Source organism: Glycine soja, chromosome 14 (genome assembly GCF_004193775.1).
Source record: "Glycine soja cultivar W05 chromosome 14, ASM419377v2, whole genome shotgun sequence".
Classification (NCBI taxonomy): domain Eukaryota; kingdom Viridiplantae; phylum Streptophyta; class Magnoliopsida; order Fabales; family Fabaceae; genus Glycine; species Glycine soja.
Window position 1 is genome coordinate 27,177,186 of NC_041015.1, and position 6,463 is coordinate 27,183,648.

The 6,463-nt window shown below is 31.0% G+C and overlaps 1 long non-coding RNA gene across 1 annotated transcript; it reads left to right on the forward strand.

Annotated features, from left to right (window-relative positions):
• Window positions 1-1,597: 1,597 nt before the first annotated feature.
• Window positions 1,598-2,001, forward strand: LOC114384818. Its single transcript, XR_003660780.1, has 3 exons — window positions 1,598-1,662; window positions 1,742-1,804; window positions 1,897-2,001. It is a non-coding gene; the product is annotated as an uncharacterized LOC114384818 (long non-coding RNA).
• Window positions 2,002-6,463: the final 4,462 nt, after the last annotated feature.

Below are 6,463 nucleotides of genomic sequence, written 5' to 3' on the forward strand. Positions count from 1 at the left end.
TTACATCAGATATGTGGACTGCAAGCAACCAAAAGAAAGGGTATATGGCTGTCACAGCTCATTACATTGATAGCTCATGGACTTTGCAAAGTCGCATTTTGAGGTACTAGCAACATCCTTAATTTTATAGCTTCCCAATATATTGTGTTGGATATTTTTTATGTTAGATATTTTTGTGTTGATATATTGTGTTAGATCTTTTTCTGTGATAGTGTGATTAAGCTATTTTTGTGCTAATATACTAGGTTCATTTATGTTCCTTTACCTCACACAAGTGAAAGACTTTGCAATGCACTAGTTGAGTGTTTGCTGGATTGGAACATCGATACAAAATTGTCCACTATCACTTTGGATAATTGTAGTACAAATGATTGCATGATTGAAAAAATTAAGAAAAAGTTGCAATTAGGCACTTTAATTAAGGAAGGAGCATTTCTTCACATGCGTTGTTGTGCACATATCTTAAATTTGATAGTAAAAGATGGTTTAGGAGTTGTGAAGGATGGAGTGGAAAAAATTCGAGATAGTGTAGCATATTGGATTGCAACACCTAAAAGGCTAGAAAAATTTCAAGATACTGCTAAACAATTGCAAATCCCTTGCACCAAAAAGTTGAGTTTAGATTGTCCAACTAGATGGAATTCAACTTACAAGATGCTTGATGTTGCAATATCATATAAGGATGTGTTTTCCCGATTAAAGCAGCGTGAAACTCAATACTCTTGTTTTCCAAGTGATTCACAATGGGAATTTGCAAAGGAAGTGTGTAAGTGGTTGGCCATATTTAATGATATTACAGAAATGATTTCTGGTACAAAATATCCAACTGCCAACATTTATTTTCCTCAAATTTGTGAGATCAAGATGGCTTTATCTGAATGGGTCAATTCCCCTAATGAAGTGATTCAAAATATGGCAGAAAAGATGTTACAAAAATTTGATTCTTATTGGAGTGTTATTCATGTGATCATGGGAGTTGCTACTGCTTTAGATCCAAGATACAAAATGGAGTTGCTTGAGTTTTACTTTGAATCAATTTATCCCATTGATTTTTTTTCACAAGTTAATAGGATCTGAAACTTGTGTTATGATTTGGTTTCGGAATATCAAGCCAAAAAGCATCAAGATTCTACTAGTTCTTTTGAATCACAAGATGTGGTTAGTGATGGAAAGAGTAAATTGTGTGATTAGGATAGATACATTGAAAGAAAGAAAAGGGCAAGAACCTCAACTATGAAAACGGAGTTAGATCATTACTTAGAGGAGGAAGTTTTACCAAGAAGTTCATATTTTGATATCTTAATGTGGTGGAAATTGAATGAGTTAAAGTATCCAACACTACAAGCAATTGCAAGGGATGTGTTAGCTATTCCGATCTCCACTGTAGCTTCTGAATCGGCATTTAGTATTGGAGGTCAAATATTAACTCCTCATCGTAGCCGACTTCATTATACTACTTTAGAAGCTTTGATGCGTTCTAAAAGTTGGTTATGGAATTCAAAGAATGCAGGTAAAATTCTGAATGCTTATGTGATACTTTACGAATTGCTTATATTTTTAAAACTTATAACTTGTTATTTATTATTTTATAATTATTATTTATAGGTTCTAGATCAATTGAAGAATCAACTTTTACTGATGAGATTGAATCCGATGATGAAGGTATATTCACTTTTAGTTGTTCTAATTTTTTTTTAATATCATTATACATATCTAATATTTCAAATTTTTTAAAATATAGGTGGATCTTTGGTCAGTAACATTACTCAATGTTTGCAAGATTAGTAGACATTATTGTTGATCGGTAAAGTAATAACTATACTTATTTACTAATGTGATGTGTGATTTTAAGATTTGAAACATCTAAAATATGATGTTTGATTTTATAAATATCAGGTTGAGCGCTGAAGAAGAAATGTTGATGACATCTTTGGTGAAGTTGGTGGTTATTTTGATGATGGACATTGTTTTCATTTTCTATTTATTTCTAATTTGGTGTAATTTGAATTAATGAACATTTGAATTATGTTGTTTTATATTTGGCATATTTTATTTACCTTAAAAAATTATGGAATCATGCTATACAAATGTGTTAGTCTTTATTTTATTTATTAGTAGTTAATTTTATTTTAGAATTTTTACATAATTTAATATTCATTTCTTAACGAATTTTGTAGTCACATATGTTATAAAAAATTTAATGATATATAAGTAGTTGAAAATAAATGTTTAACAATCAATTTATTTTTTTTAAAATCAAATTTTTAATATTTTTAATTTTTTTTAATTGGAATCGGGTACAGGTCAGGGTCAGGGATACCCGATACCCAACGAGTACGGGGATGGGATGAAATTTTTAAACCCGTCAGGTATCGGGTACGGGTATGGGGACAGGTTGGAGATTGGGGAAACAATATCTGTCCTTGCCCCGCCCCATTGTCATGTCTACATATATTAACTCTTTTTATTACCTTTTAGTTCTTACTGCAAATATATATATATATATATATATATATATATATATATATATATATATATATACTACAAATTAATTATAAATTATCAACTCTTTTTTATTACAAATTATCTCTCATAATAAATTACTTATGAATTACTTGTTAATATTTTTGTAGTTAATTGTAATTCATAATATTAATCATATTTTGATGGTATGGACTAAAAGGGAATCAAAATATAAACTATATGATTAAAAAGATCACTTTCAAACTATAAGGACTAAAAGATAATTAAAATACACATTATAAGGACTAAAAAAATCAATTTTAAACTAAAAAAACTAAAAGAGAATTAAAATATAAATTATAGGACTACAAATACCACTTTCAAACTATAAGGATTAAAAGGTACAAATTATAATACTATGGAAAGAAAATGAGTAATTAAACATATTATAAAAAATATAATTGAATTTATAAAATAAATTAAAAATAGTTTTTAAAATATTTTTAGATTATACACGCATTGACAATTTGTATAAGTTATATGGATTAACAATATGTATAAAACTTATGGATTAACAATATGTATGAATTATACAGATTGTTAATCCGTAAGTTTTATATGGATTGTCAATCCATAAGATTCATACAAATTGTTAATCCGTATGCTTATTAATATAGACGACAGATCATCGAAGTTGTAGGAAAAAAAAAAACATACCTCCGCCGTTACACCGTAGCACCAACCACCGCAACAACGAACCAACGTAACAATACATCTCGACCAAACCAAACACAACAACAAAGGAGGAGCTCAGTCATGACCCACAAAAATGAATGTTGTATGAAGAAAACAATAAATTGTGTATGAAAAAGAAAAAGGAAGAAGAAGAAGTTAATAGGGTTACTTTTAGAATTTTAATAAAAGTGTTGGGAGTTGAAGAAATTTTTGTGGTGCAGGACAAAAATCCCCAAAGATTATCTTTCCAACCTTGAAAAGGCTCTTCTTGAAATAGGTGAGGTTCCTTGACGAGTTCATGTCTCATTTCAATTATTCTCTCTGTATTTCCTTTTATTTTATATTTTTTTAACCTGTTTATTAATCATTTTATAGGATGCAACGACAAACATGTCATTGATCTTGCAAATGAAGTCAGGCGTATTCTTGCATAGGAACACTGAATGCTTCGGTGTGTTATTAAGCACACAACATTATGAGACATTGAACTATATTTAGATCCTTTGAAACTTCAATTGATCAATTCTTCCAAAAATGTTATGTTGGAAGATAATATTCGGTTCTAATTGTGCCTGTAATCTTCTCATATAATATCTTGACTGTAATAGCTATAAAATTAAAGTTTATATAAGGATAATTATTGCTATAAAGTTAGAGTTTGATATAATGATTTTATTAACAACTATATATTTATACTTTTAAATGTTTATTTTCCATATATTTTTATTTTGCTTATTTTAAAATTTAAAAACATCAAATAATGTATAGTAGTGGAACAATAATCGCAATAGCAGAGCCTGATTCCAATGCACACAGGGAAATGTATTCCTAATATTTATTAAATATACTATTATAATAAAATATCCCGGTCATTCTATGATAAAAATAAATTAAATATAATTAAAACTGCTAAAAAAATTAAATATAATTAAAGATATAAAATGAATTATATATTTTTCAAATTTAATGAAAAATATTACTATAAAAAAATGTAATGAAACGTGAGACAAAAATATGCTTATAATGAGAAAATAATTTATCTATAAACAGATATAATGAGAAAATATACTTAAAATCACGTGTGTAGCTAAAACTAATTTTTCTAGTAATTTCTCATGATTAATTTTTAGAACGTGATACCTGCACATCATTTTTAATTTGAATAATGTAAATATTAATTTGCAATTCACATGACAAGTTTATACTTCTTTCTATTTTAAGTTAAAGCAATTTTATTAACCCACACCAGAAGAGAACAAAAACGTCTCTCTGTCACTAATTACAACGGTAAAAACCGTGTCGGGGAAACTCCCCTCTCACACAAAGTCAGAAAAAGAAAAAACTTCCCAAGCTAACAGGTCAGTTGCAACAGGTTTTATATACATGACAGACTAGACCACTTCTATCGTTACCCAACATATATTTGCTGTCCAAGCTGCTGTGCACCCTTACTTTTCTTCCAGGTTGTCGCCAACTCTATACAATCAGTCTCAAAGAGGGTATTCTGAAACCCCCTATCGAAAACTAGTTTCACACTCCACCTGAGTTAGGGCCTCTGCAATCACAGGTCTAAAGCATTGTTCCTCTCTTTTGGATGCCGAGAAAAGCACCATTCCCTCATCATCTTTCAATATCATCCCCATACTCATGCCTCACCCAACTTGAACCAAGGCATCCACATTCACTTTTATATTTCCCCTTGGAGGGGGACTCCATCTCTTTTTTCTAACTTCCCTTTTGGTTGACACTTTTCCCTCCTATGTAGATATTCAGCTCGAGCCAACACTAACTTGATAGGATCTTTATTTTAAAATAAAAAAACCAAACTATTTATGCATCTCCAGATGGTGTATAACTTTTCAAACACCCTTGTTGTAACTTCATCCACTCCAAAGTTTATAGAACCCCCTATCCACTGCAGAATATCTATTTCCTCATTCTCTTCCACTCTTATTGCAAGAGGACATGCGAACCACCATCTCCTGACTTCCTCACAGGTCAATAATGCATGTGTTAGTGTTTCCTCCTTCAAACCACACCTTGGACAGCAAGGATCTAGGCTCATACCTGATACAAACCCCCAAAATTGGATCTCAAATTTCTGCATCAAAACTCAAAGAAATGAATCAAAGGTGAAGATAAAATTCAAAAGGACGGAAACATTAGGGATGAAGAACAACACCACAATTCATGATGAATTGATGCGTTTAAAGGAGGATTAGTCACTTGAATTAGCATCTCAAGATAAGAATCAAAGAAGTGCTCACAAGAACCAAGAGAGGTTCTCACACACAAAGTTCATAATTCTTTCAATAAAATGAGTCTTACTCCTCTCAAAGTCAAAGATAGACTTATTTATACTAATCCTCTCATGAAAGACTCAAACACACCAAAAGAGGCCGAACAAGTAATAAGGTTTACAAAGGTCCAAATACAAAATTACACATAATAACCTATTCTAATATTTGATTCAAATTTAGCCACTTCAAATCCAATCTCTCTACTCCATGCTCCCCAAGTGCGTTGAGTTTTCTCGAGTTCCTCTTCAAGCTTCTTGGTCCTTGACCTAGTCAAAGGTCCTGTCAATTTGCCTTCGGGTTTGAATCAAATGTACCTTCATCACAAAAAGATAAATCAATGACATTGAAAGTGCTACTCACCCCATAATCAAGAGACAAATCAATTTTATATGTATTTTCATTTATGTGCTCCAAAACTTGAAAAGGCCTATCTCTAGCTTGAAGTTTAGATTTCCTTTGAGAGGGAAACTTATCCTTCCTCAAATGCACCCACACCCAATCACTGGGCTTAAACATTATATCTTATTCCTCCCCTTGTGGCTTGTTTAGCATAGTGTTCCATATTCCTTTCAATTTGAGTCTTCAGCTTCTCATGAAAGTTCCTAATAAAAGAAGCTTTGCTTTAGAAAGTCTATCTCTATTCAACATAAAATTAACATTAGGCAAATGAATCAAATCAAGGAGACAAAGAGTTAAAACCATAAACAACTTCAAAAGGAAAATGATAAGTGGTATAGTTGGTTACCCTATTGTATGCAAATTCCACATGGGGTAACCAATCTTTCCAAGTTTTCAAATCACCTTTAATGAAACATCGTAGGAGTCAAGAAAGAGTTTGGTTTACCACTTTGATTTGCCCATTGATTTGGGGGTGACATGTTGTGGAGAAAAGAAACTTGATGCTAAGCTTGCCCCACAAAGACTTCCAAAATGACTTAAAAACTTAAAATCTGTATCTGACAAAA